The sequence below is a fragment of the Taeniopygia guttata genome, chromosome 5 (genome assembly GCF_048771995.1).
Source record: "Taeniopygia guttata chromosome 5, bTaeGut7.mat, whole genome shotgun sequence".
Taxonomy (NCBI): Eukaryota; Metazoa; Chordata; class Aves; order Passeriformes; family Estrildidae; genus Taeniopygia; species Taeniopygia guttata.
The window spans coordinates 49,279,434-49,291,698 of record NC_133030.1 but is presented as its reverse complement, the minus strand read 5'-3'; the positions used below and the strand labels follow the sequence as shown (position 1 = coordinate 49,291,698).

At 42.6% G+C, this 12,265-nt stretch overlaps 1 long non-coding RNA gene across 1 annotated transcript; it reads left to right on the top strand.

The window, feature by feature from the left end:
- The first annotated feature begins 104 nt into the window (after positions 1–104).
- LOC115495589 (uncharacterized) lies at positions 105–2,214 on the top strand. Its single transcript, XR_003960885.4, has 3 exons — positions 105–243; positions 1,577–1,635; positions 2,077–2,214. It is a non-coding gene; the product is annotated as an uncharacterized lncRNA (long non-coding RNA).
- The last annotated feature ends 10,051 nt before the right edge of the window (positions 2,215–12,265 follow it).

Genomic DNA, 12,265 nt, shown 5'->3' with positions numbered 1-12,265 from the left:
TCGCACCTCACCCGACACCCGCAATCTGCACAGGTGCCCTGCCCCATGTACCTGGAGCCAGACGTGAGCCACCTCATGGGGCCCGACCAGCGTTGCAATCTGGTTTTGCCCTCTCAGGGCCCCCTTGTCTTTCACTCATCATGGAAGGTGCTGAAAGGAGCAGGTGCTGAAATTTTTAGATGTCTTTTAAAGACTCCACTCCAGGGAACTGGTCACCATGGAAAGGGCTTGCCAATGGACATGGTAAGTCCCAGCAGTTCCATGAAAAGTTTGTTAGAAGGATATTATTTTGGGTAAAGATCAAAGGCTGGTGCATCTGCTGTCCACCTATGACTCTACAAGCAAAAATTTAATTGGTTGCTACCTTTTGTTCAGTGCTCTTTAGCAATAGCCTACACTCCAAAGCTGAAGTAATCAAGATTACCTGGCTGCCAGTTTGCATTGACAAGGGAGAGAAAGGAAACAAAAAATTGTGTCATTCTCTTAGTCACATGCATTTCCATGCTTTTGAAAAAATGGCTGTCTATTCTTTGGATGGAGCATCTGTCAGGTCAGCCAGCTAGATTCTTTTTTTAAAGTAACTCCAATGCTTCTTTAGGAATAGCAGCTCTGCTACTCATTCTATTCCTGAAGCAATTTCAGAGGTCACAAAATGCAGGGGCTTAGACTAGAAAACAATATTCAGAAAAATACACCATCGTGCTTCCCCGCCCTGCCTCACTCTGATCACTGGGAAGTCCGGCACCCAAGGAATTAGGGAGAATCTGAGAGGTCATCACTTGTCATCTGGTTTAAGGTGACAGGAACTTTTCTATGACATTAGGCAGTACAGACCGCACCATTGCTTTCCCTTTCTCTTTCCCGGTGCACATGGAAATGTGTTCCCAAATGTCCTCTAATATTTATCTGATTTAAACGCATGCTTCAAAAGACACATTTGGATTGTAAAAGGCCCTTCATACAAAATCAGAACTCCTCTTGTCTATTGCATTTTCTAGTTAAATGCAGAGAAAAGATGGAAATTGATCTTCTGAACAGTGCTTTGTGGATGGTAGTAATGGATGGTTAAATGTTCATAAGTCTATGAAATGGACACCCATGACAGGACTTGTTCCGTGGGGAACCTCCAGGAATAAGAGATATCCTTTCTTTTTGGTTGTTGTGTTGTTTAGTTTTGGGGATTTTTTCCTTTTTTTTTTTTTTTTTTTTTTTTTTTTCCAGGGTGTGTGTTGTTGAATTATTCACTTGGGAGGAGGGATAGGGGCCTTTTCCTCACTTAGGATACACCAGAACACACAGGTCTCTGAGTCTGAAAAACTGAGCATTATTAATATTGTAAATTCCTATGTATTCCTAAGTGAGAAACAGATTGATTTTCTTATCAGGCTATGTTTTCCTAGTCAATATTTACTCGTCCTTACGTATAAATGCTGATCTTATTAGAGCAATAAATTATCTCACTTCTAATCCAGTTTCTTACATGAAGTCCTTTTCTTCTCCTTCTTCCTTTTCTTTTTGAGAAATTTAACAGGATATTGTAGTGCCCATAACTACTATTTTTTCTTCTCTTTCTCAGGGTGTGGGCTTGCATCCATTAAAAAATTCATTGCAAAGGAGAAACTAAATGCTTTCCAGGTATGGCATGCATTCTCCTACTGTAATAGCGCATGATGGATGATGAATTTTTCTATTTCTTGCCCCAGAAAAATGGATATGAAACTGTTAATCCAGCAATCAGTACCTCTGCTATTGGAATTTGTATCATTAGGCACAACTATATTAGGAACTGTCACAGTAAAGCATGCCAGGGAAAGATATATGTCAAAAGAGCAAAAGTGATCAAATAAAAAAGTGAAAGGTATTCTGCCACTCAGAGAAAGACAATGCCTGAAGCAGACTATAAGGAAAGATCAGGTTTGTGAGTCTCTACTGTAGTTTGTGTTTTAGTATATGGAAAACAGGAGTACATCTTCAATGGGTGGCAAAGAAGCAAAGATGGACATTTCTGACCACTTCCATCCTTATAAAAAAAAATCTGTTGGTGTCTGTAGAGAACAATTCCATTTTTCCTTATAGCTGCACAATTTCTGGTGCATGAAGTGTGGTGGGACTGTGGAGAGCCATATACCATGACCTGCCTGCAGTCACCAATGTAACGTGCAGATGGACAAAGAGATATTTGCCTTCCCAGCCTGAAAGTGATTTGAAAAGGTGGCGATGTACTGATGGATAGAAGCAGCCACCCAGGACTGTTGCATTATCCATGCTCTGAGCTGAAGGAACAGGAGGGTCAGCCATATTGATATATGATCTTTCTGTGCATAAGGTCATCTGATAGAGAGATTATGTGGCTTAAGTTCTATTCTCAAGAGTAAATTGTTTTTTACTTTATTTCAGAATTCAGGGAATAAAACCAAAGGATTTTGTTTTTTTCTTTGAGTTACTCTGAGAGCTTTGTTGTATAATTTCTTGGCTGAAAATGGTTTAAGAATTCGCTCCTTTTCTGTGCTTGGAAACACTGACACTGTGTTTCAAACAGCTGTGATTCTACAGATCCAGATACTGAGGCACACAAAGAGGGAAAGTGTCATTTTCATGAAGATATCAAAAAGGTTTGAAGCCAAGGCACAGCTAATACCACCCCTTAACCAAAAAGACACTAAGAAAAAATAGGCAACAATTACCTTCTTGTATATAAAATCAATTGATAACTGTTTGACTGAAAAAATTGAATGTAAGCTCATTGCAAAATTACTAAAAGTCTATTAAAACCCCCACATCACACCTTTTCTTCTTTTCTGCCTCAGTCAGTCACCCTTACCTCTCAGTTCCCTCATACAAGCCTTGCTTGTGTGCCTGTAAATAGAAATAAGCTTCAAAGCTCAGATTGCTGCTGTGAATACTCATCTGGCTGCTCAAAAGCAGTCCTCTCTTCTTTTTCAGGTCAGAGGCAAAATGATGTTGACTTGCTTTGATTTTCTTAGTCTAGATTGTCCTTGCATCAACCAGAAATGAATTTATTTTCCTGTTGAAAGGACTACTTACACCCCATAAAAAAGCTACCTGACAGTAGCTACCTCTGCCTATCCATTTTCATCCTTGCCTGGCATGCACAGCTCTCACTGGGGCAGATGGAGTATGTTCCCTGCTGGAAGAAGAGACTTCTCTGTAGTCATCACAGAATACCATCTGGACACCTTTGCAAATAGCTTGGATCTCAATATAATTGTTCTAAATGTTATTCAAACACCAACCTGGAAAATGTCATATCCCTCCAATACCATGGTCAGTTTACCCGGCAGTTACAGAAGACCTTCACTGATTCATGTGAGCCCCACTGAATCTGCAAAAAGATGTGGAGACAGAGGTTCTTCCTGAACAATGGTCTCAAACAACCTCCTCTGGAAATTCCTGATTGTTCCTTTGGCTATGGTTTTGTTTAATTTGTGACAGCAAAGTTTGTATGATGCTGGTGTATATATTCAGTAAGGTAAAACAATTCCATAACTTCTAGACTGTTCTTAAACAAGCTCATGAGAACATAATTGATATGGCTTACTTAGCTCTGAAGCTAGAGACAGGCAGTCCTGTTCACTGACCTGCAGACACTAACTGGGTTCATGAGAATTAAGGGAAGAAAATAGTGACGAGAGTGACTGAGGTCTATGTGCAGCACTCCTGTTCTGGGAGGTCCATAAGCCCATCAGACAGCCTCTACTCTGCCAGCTGCTCACAGCCAACAGAGGGATCCTCAGTCAGCATCAGCCCAGATTCTGAACATTGACTGCCTGGTATATTTTTTAGAGATCACTTTTATTCCTCTTCCTTTATATACCAAATCTGTCTGTCCATTCCAAACCAGTTGCTCAGTGTAAACCAAGTAAGCCACAGGGATACATGGGTCTCACATAAACAATTTCCTTTCTAGATGTTTTCTTTGATCTCCCTTTGCTCACATCAGAAACAATGCACTTGAAGAGATGAAAAGACAACCGAGCACAAAGCCTGCTTCTCTGCCACTCTTGCAGAAGGATGAAAGAAAGGTGTGAGGATTCATGCATGTACTGCCAACATACCTCTGTCCCAAAAGCCAGACTTAAGGACTTTCAGGGCACTGCTGTCCCCACAAGATTATTATTCTTCAATCAGTGGCAATAGCACATTCCTGGAACCACCTGCCGGGAGATATGAAGCACAGGGACACAACACTTGCTATTTTGGGTTGGAGCAGGGAGCTGGAGACCCTGGGCTCTCACCCAGAGGCAGGGACAAGGGCTGTGGTGGGACTAGGTGCTCTTCCTGCCTGTGCGCCAGGCTGAATCCCAGCTTTCAAGCCTCCCAAAAACTGGGCACTGGCCCTGATATTTATTTTAAAGTGCTCCACAATGTTCTGGTGTTAATTAGAAAGAAGTAGCTAGTTTGATTGTCCGTCTGAGAGTCTCTTCTCAAATTTGGTATCTTCCTCAGCTTTATGGCATTAAATGCCACAGCTTGCTTAAACACAACAAAAAGTATCTCATCTGTTATTTTAAAATTACCTCTTCTTCTATTCTAAACCTCAGAAAGACAAAAACTCTTTCTCTTCCCTAGTCCAGTGAGGCTTTCATGATATTTATATTTCTCTCTTATTCATGTTCTTTCCAAGAGAAACAGTCTCAGTCAACTGCTTCTCATGAGGCTCCTTTAAACCTGGCTACTAGCCAGTGAGTCCCACAGGTTAATTACCTACAGCATATAATTACCTATAACATAATGCAAAGAGGTCCTGGGGTATCCTGTTCTCACTAGAGCACTGTTACTAGAATATTTTTAGTCTTCACTCAGTGACCCAGAAACTTTCTGGGGATACCTGAAAAAACTTGGTTTTCATTCTGGGAGTGGTCATACATGGATGTATCAGGAGTATCCTTGAAGATCTGTTATTCCCTCACATAAAAGAGATTGTGGAGAGGACAGGGAGGAGTTCAGGAGTTCTTGCTCCAGCAGCAAGTCAGTAGTAAAGAGTTGCCCCAGCCTGTATCAGGGAAATTACTCAGTCTGGATAAGGAAAGAAAAAAATTCCCACCCTGCTGGTCTCAGTTGGCACCTTGGTCCCTTCCCCCCACCCACTCAGCCTGGTTTGGGTCAGGCTGTTCTCTGCACAGCTTGAGCAGAGCTTTGGGTAGCCTGTGCAGTGCAGATGGCTCCTACTTCAGATGTTCTGTTGGCAAGGCAGTTTTTGAACATCAAATTCATGTTAATGCTAGTTAATGAATGTTCTCTTTACAGGCACAGCAAGCCTTTTTCTTCTATACTAAGCAAGGAATAGGAGGAGGTAGCCTTTCAGGTATTAAATTGCTTGAGAGCATCAGCACAGAGCAGCTTGAGGAACAGCCACAGAATCTTAAATTACTGTTACTGGGCTTTTTTCAGCCTGCAGGAGCTCAGGTTTCTTACCTGACCAGTGCTTTTTCTTCACAGGAGAGTAGGGTTTGCAGTGCCTGTCCTTGGGGAGCAGCCCAATTACTTTCTGCAGGGCAAGGGGACAGCAGCATGAGGCACCTTCAAATGCAGCAAAGTCTCTGCTGAACCCACCTCATTCATATGCTCTGCAGAAAAAATAGTCCAGACAGATTCCTCCACATTGCAGGATGAGCCCAAAGAAAATTTGGGAGATCCTGAAGAAGTCCTGCAGCTCCCAGTTTTCTCTGGAGGAAAGGGTTTGGACCACTGACCTTGCAGAGATCTCCTCTATGTACTCAGCTGAGTTCAGACTCAGTCTCTGCTACTAAGTGCTTGGGAGAACGTTTCAGGACAAACCACAATTTCTACTTTGCTGGGGATTAAAAAAACCCAAACCAACAGGGAAAAAAATACAGACCATGCTTATCTTTCTCAGGTTTTTTTCAGAGTTTTTACTGAAACATGATCTGCTGGCTCTCAACAGCTTTTTATTTAATGGAGGCAGCTATTTAACCAGAAGTATGGTGAAATCCCTGTAAAATCCATATCTTCCATGCCATATAGGAGGCAACTGTTGTCGTGTGTAATCTCAAAGGAGCAGAAATATAAGGGTTTCTCCCAGGGAGAGAAGATAAATAAGTACTATATTCACTTGGTGTTTAAAGCTGTAGTGAGTACATGACTTTCTGTACTGAGGGGAACTTTGCACCTGCTTGACATATTCACACAGTGAGAAACTGGAATGTAAGGAGAAAATGTACTATTTGCATTTCTAAGTAAATTGTTCATTGACAGCCTGAACCCAAACATAGATCAATAGACTTTTACCCTTTCCTGTGGGTTTTGGGTTTGATTCTAGACCTAGCTTCCCTGAGGCTGGGATGCATTCCCCAGAGGCAAGGATATAATTTAAATTTAGGCAAGGAGTAGAGGTAATAGGTAATAGTAGAGGTAATAGTGAAGATAACACCTGTAAGAAGGAGTAACACTTGCTCAGAGAATGTCTTTGGAAAAAAAAAAAAAAAGAAAAATACATCAGTCAATGTTGTTCATCAACAAAAGTAAAGACAGGAAATCAGTTTGAATTCTGTATATACAAGGAGACAGCCATTGTCCTGGTCCTGCTGGCCACACTATTGCTGATGCAGGCCAGGTTGCCATTGGTCTTCTTGGCCACCTGGGCACATGCAGCCCATGTTCAGCTGCTGTCAGATGGCACCTCCAGGTCCTTTTCCCCCAGGCAGCTTTCCAGCCACTCTGCCCCCAGCCTGTAGCGCTGTGGGGTTGTTGTGGCCCCAGTGCAGGAGTGACCCTCCTGTTTCCAGTACTGGCTTTGCACCACCTTAGTTTCTCCTTAGCAACTTAAGTGCAGCCTTGCCTTACCTTGACTTGTCCAAGGACAGGGGGAGCCACATACTGGTGCTCTCCTCAGCTCCTACTACAGATGACCTCTTAAGGTAAGTACTTCTGGCCCTCCCTGCAATGATGTGTAATTTCCTTGGCTTCCAGACACCACCTGCTCCTTTTTAACTTGATTTTCTTGGTACCAAGCCATGCAGGTGTTCCCCATGCTTTTAGAGGTCCAGTAATGTGGTTCTTACTTGCTTTGAATTTGAAATGGGAAATGTGGAGAAACAGGTGCGAGCCTAACAATTAAATAAGTGTCCTAAATAATTCCTGTTGAAACTCTCTGCAGGATCAGAGCTTCAGAGAGCAATGCAGCTCCCTCATTGGAAGTTGACTAGCAGGATATTTTTCATGGGTTTTGATGATTATACAAATTGTTAACATCTAGTTTGAGTGTGCTTTTAATAAATAAAAGCAGAAATTAAATGGGATTTCTTTTCAAACTTTTTTTAATATAAGTATGAATTTTTCAGACCCTTTGAACTGAAACACTTCTAGTTCACTGAAATTTTTTGCAGAAACTCTTTTCCATATTTTGATCAGCCCTATTTATTACTGTGCTGAAGCCTATCACTACCACCATCAACTGGTATGTTTATAGCCATCTGGATCACAGGTTATTCATGTTTTTAAAATTATTATTGCATCTATTGGTGCTTTATTAACCCTTTACAAACAGCAGGTACAATAGCCACAAAGAGAATTGCGAGTTCAGTCCTGACCTTTTGTTCACACATTCCTGAATATCACAATCACTCTGGTTTTGTTTTGTTTTTTTATTTTATTTTATTGTATTGTATTAATATTTTATAAGCAATTTATTCAAAACATCAACCATCTGGGATTTATTCTTTGACTTAGGCTAAGGAATTAATTTTTCATATTCTGAGAGCTTCATTAATTGGAAGAGGTGGGTAAGCAGAAGAGCCTATTGGAAATCCACACTGTGGATCCAAGCACAGAACTCCCTCCTGTACTGCACCAAAGATGCTCTCAGGAAAAGCAGCAGCCCCAGTTGTCCCTGCTGAGGGCCTCAAGAACAGCACAATTAAAGAAGCTGCTTGTGTTCTGTGGTTAAAGAAAGCTCCCCAGAGATAATGTATTGCTGTTTGATTGGAAGGTACTCAATTGTCTAACAAAGCTGTTATCCTCTATTTAGCCAGAGATGAGAAAAGGAAATGTTTATGTATCACTCCTGTGAAAAAAACAAATCAAAACAACAAACTAATTAAAGAAGTCAGACCCTCAGGGGTAAAACAAAACCACCACAAAGCAAGGAAATTATGGCAGTGAATAAAAGTGAGCTGGAGACTTGGCTCATCTATTCCAGCTGCTGCTGTGTTTACTCAGATCAGAGGCAGACACCCACCCTGTGCCCCACACACCAAGAGAAGGTACTTCCCCATTTTTCAGAGATATTGATGTTTTCACCTTTTATATTAGAAGTATCCCTTTAGCACCAGAAATGACTTTGGGATATGTTGACTAGTATTGCAGAGATCAACAGTGAATAATGAGAAGCTTACCATCATATGCTATCTCCTTTTTTTATTAAACCATAACCTCACATACACTCTTGATTTCAATAGGATTCACATGGACTTTGGAATGAAGCAGAGACAGGCTCTTTGCTTTAGCAGGAGCAATGGGCAGTGGTTTGAAATCCTTAGATGCATAGTTGGTGTACAGGACACAGAGCTTCTCCGTATTACTGGGGTGACCTTGACCATGGTGTTTCTATTCCTATCAACATCCCGGGTGACACTGCTGTTTTTTTTGTATGGATTAATTTGAAACTTTTCTTTGGATCATTTGAGCTGAATGATGAGTTTGTACTCATGGGAAAGTTTGTTTTGCAGTCACTGAAGGCTTGCGGGCAATGGTCCCTGCTACAGTGATAAATGGAGACTTTAAAGAAGTTCCCAAGACAGACATTCATCCAGCAGCAAAGCTTCCATTGTACTGGCAGGGATAAGTTTTATGAAGTATTTTTTTACCCACCGCCCCCCCCCCAAATGTCAATCACACTTCCATTGTCTTAATTTTACTCCTCTAATATACAATAATATTTTGCTTTTGAACAAGAAATGAATGGGCACAGAGTTTTATAGGAGAGGTCTATTGAAGTACAATAGGAAGAACAGGCTGAAAGTTATCCTTAGCACAGTGGAATGTTGTGTGGTACCCAGGGATCATGCTGGTCAAGGACTGTGTCGTACACACACACTGAGATGCTGAACAACACCATTCAAACCTCTCTGTTTCTTTCACAATGCCTATTATCTATGTTTTCTTTTCTCCTCTCCAGAATATCCTGCCTGATATTTTATTTGCTTTCCCCCTTCCTATCCATCCAATTTTCTTTAAAACAGCCCTGGTTTTTGATTTTAATTCCAAAGAGCTCAATTTCATCCTGCACTTTCCCTGAACACTATGTCCACACGTCATCCTAACCAACACCAGAAAATTTTGATCTGCTTTAAAGTACAGCTCAGGATGATGTGCTTTGCAGGCTTGCCTGCCTTAGATGTTGTCTCTAACCTACAGAATGGTGGGTGCCAAGACCCAGTACAGCTCATCCAAACCTTGATTGGAGATTTGTGGTGTAAATGGGAACCTGGGTCAAGGCTTTTGAGCTGCACATTTATCACCCTCTCCAGGAAATTCCACTGTAAGTCTGTCATCCCTTATGCTGAATATCCACATGCGTTTCGCTTGTGCTTTGGCTAAAAAAATAGATGTTTCAAAAGCAGTCTCAGCACAGAGCTTCATTTTCTGCTTAGAATTTCATTCCCTCTTGTCTTCCTGCTAGGGTGCAGCAAGGCCAGATTTCCTTCTACAAGCACAAAACACGGCTTCCTAGTGCCAGCCCTTTTCCTTTATGAGGATTTCTCATTGAAAATTTTACCCACAAGATCTCAGACATTCTCCATCTCCAGCACTGTGCATGAGGCATAGCTTTTTTAATGAGATGAGATCTGCATTTTCCTCTGGTTATATTGCTTGAGCTGCAGATGGTAAAGATACCTAGAAGTCAGTCTGTTAACCTAATTCTATAGTCTTTGGAACAGCTGCCAGAAGCACCTAAACAGCAGTGTTCCCCAGGACAGATATTCTCCCTTCCTAGTGATAGTATGGAGAAAGACCTGCTTGACTCATCTCCCTGCTTTCAGAAAACTGCCTTTTATCTTCTAGCAAATTATACAGCTCATTTTTCCTTTCCAGTAGTCACACAGACTTTGGCACTCCCACAATTGCTGCCAGCAGCCTGTTCAGGTGGCAGCAGCACCTGGCAGCGAATAGGTCCTAAGGAATCGGGTAACTCTTTGCATAGTTTGGCTCAAACCAGCACTAACAAAGGTATCAATGAGTTAGGTGATGGGCATGAGGAACTGGGGAAAATGTTTCAGCCTGTGATAAAAGCTTGGGGACCTGGTTTCTATGATCAGCTTTGCTATTCCCTTCCCACATGACCACTGCAACACATTTAATTGTCCAGTGACTCAGTTTGCTCTTTGGACAAAATCCTCTTTGTAGAGTGACCTAGGAAAGAAAGACCCAAGAAAGCACTGATCATTCATTTTCTTTTTTTTTTTTTTTTTTCCTATTTTAAATGGGATTCTTATCCTGTTTGCTTGGTCAAGAGACGAAGTGAACACATAAAGAGTTTTAGTTGCAATTTTGATTCACCCAATGTTTCAGTGAGATGTCACTTCAGTCCTGCAGGCTTGGCTCAACAGGTCTTTGAACTAAGAAGAGCTTTTCCTGTTTGCAGTAAGAAGGATCCAGCTCCCATGGAGGAGAAAGAAGAACACCTAAACTTTTAACTAGCTGGACATTATCTCTTGCTGCTTCTTGTGCAGCCTGAGTAATCTAACTACAGGCTCTGCATTCCAGCAAGTGCCTCAATCACATTTCCACAGGACTCATGAAGCAGAAAACCTGCACGTCCCTGGCAGGACTCCACGGCTGCAGTGAGTAAGCACAGCACCCCTGAGGTGGAGGGAACTTTGCCAGCAGGCTGCAGGTGAGGATTCACCCCTCTGAATTCTGAGACTTGAGGACAGAGTTGTCTGGGAGGGGAGTGCAGAGCACTTTGATACGTATCATCTCTGACACCACAGCCAGCCATCTGTTCCGAGTTTATTAAAAGTGATGTACTCTGCTGGGAGGATCAGGAAGCATCTGCTGGTGCATTAACATTCAAATCCTCACAGCAATCCCATCCATCCTCCTTTTTTAATTAATCAAACCCACTTTTTGGTGAAGGCACACAGATAAACACTTCCTTTGTAAATGGGAGCACATATTATGCTAATACCATGTAATAGCTAATACACAGAAAAACAATTAAATGCAAGTAGCAGCATCTCTTGGGATTTAAGAAAGCTGTTCTGACAGAGATCATTCCTGTTTAAAGGATCACCATCTAAACCTGGCTTATGCAGCAGTGTAGTTTTGCTGCTGCAGAATTGCTAATCAGCTGCTTGGGACAGGAGTGAACCCTGAGGTGATGAACCACACTACTTGTGACCCCATATGCTGAAGACACCCCCAGCAGTGTAATGACCCAGGGAGTTTGGAGGCAGATGCTGCAGGGCAGGTGTAAATCCTGTCTGGCTGAAGGGACAGCAATGGGATGCTCTACCCACCTGGTAGCCTTGTGTTGTGTTGGCACAGCTTCTTTGAAAAGCTGAAGCACTGCAGTTGTTTCTCATCATGACCAGATTCTCGCAAGGGTGAGGAGGAGAAAGGAGGTGACTGCTGGTCTCTCTGTTAACTCTGCGTGGCATTGGGTGCCCGTGGTGCCATTCCTGCTGGTGCTGCTGCCTGCACTGGTTACCCTATGGTATTGTTAAATGTACAGTGCTGCATGGGGCTGGCTCTCTGGGTTCCCCCATGGGTTCAAAGCTGGCTGCAGTGCCAGGCTTGGCCTCCCAGGGTGCCGCTGGCCAGGGTTCAGTGGGATTTACTCAAAGGGTTGCAATCCCAGCAGCAGATCACATTTAGCTCCTGGTACAAAACCTCTCCTAGAAGAGGCAGGACCTCAGCGTCCTTCTGTTGAGAGGGGCAGCTCCTGTGTGTGGGAAAAGGTGTCTGAATAAAAGGCAGTGGGAGCTGTTGGCAGAGGTTTCCATGAGACAAAACCACAGTAGTGTCCAAACCAGGGTGGTTGGTGAGTCTCTAAGGACTGTCAGCATCCCCTTCCAAACAGACAGAAGGAAGAAATGGAAGATTTGTCCATTTTAAATCCTGGTCTATGCCCAGGGATCATACCTGACTTACACATGGAGTGATGGGAAGGTTCTACAGTAAGTCTGAGTCTCTGGGGGCACATAATGCTGTAACCAGGCCCTCCAAGTGAGTGAGGGGGTTTTGCTGTGCAGAAGGGGGGATTGGCCTTCCCCACTACCCT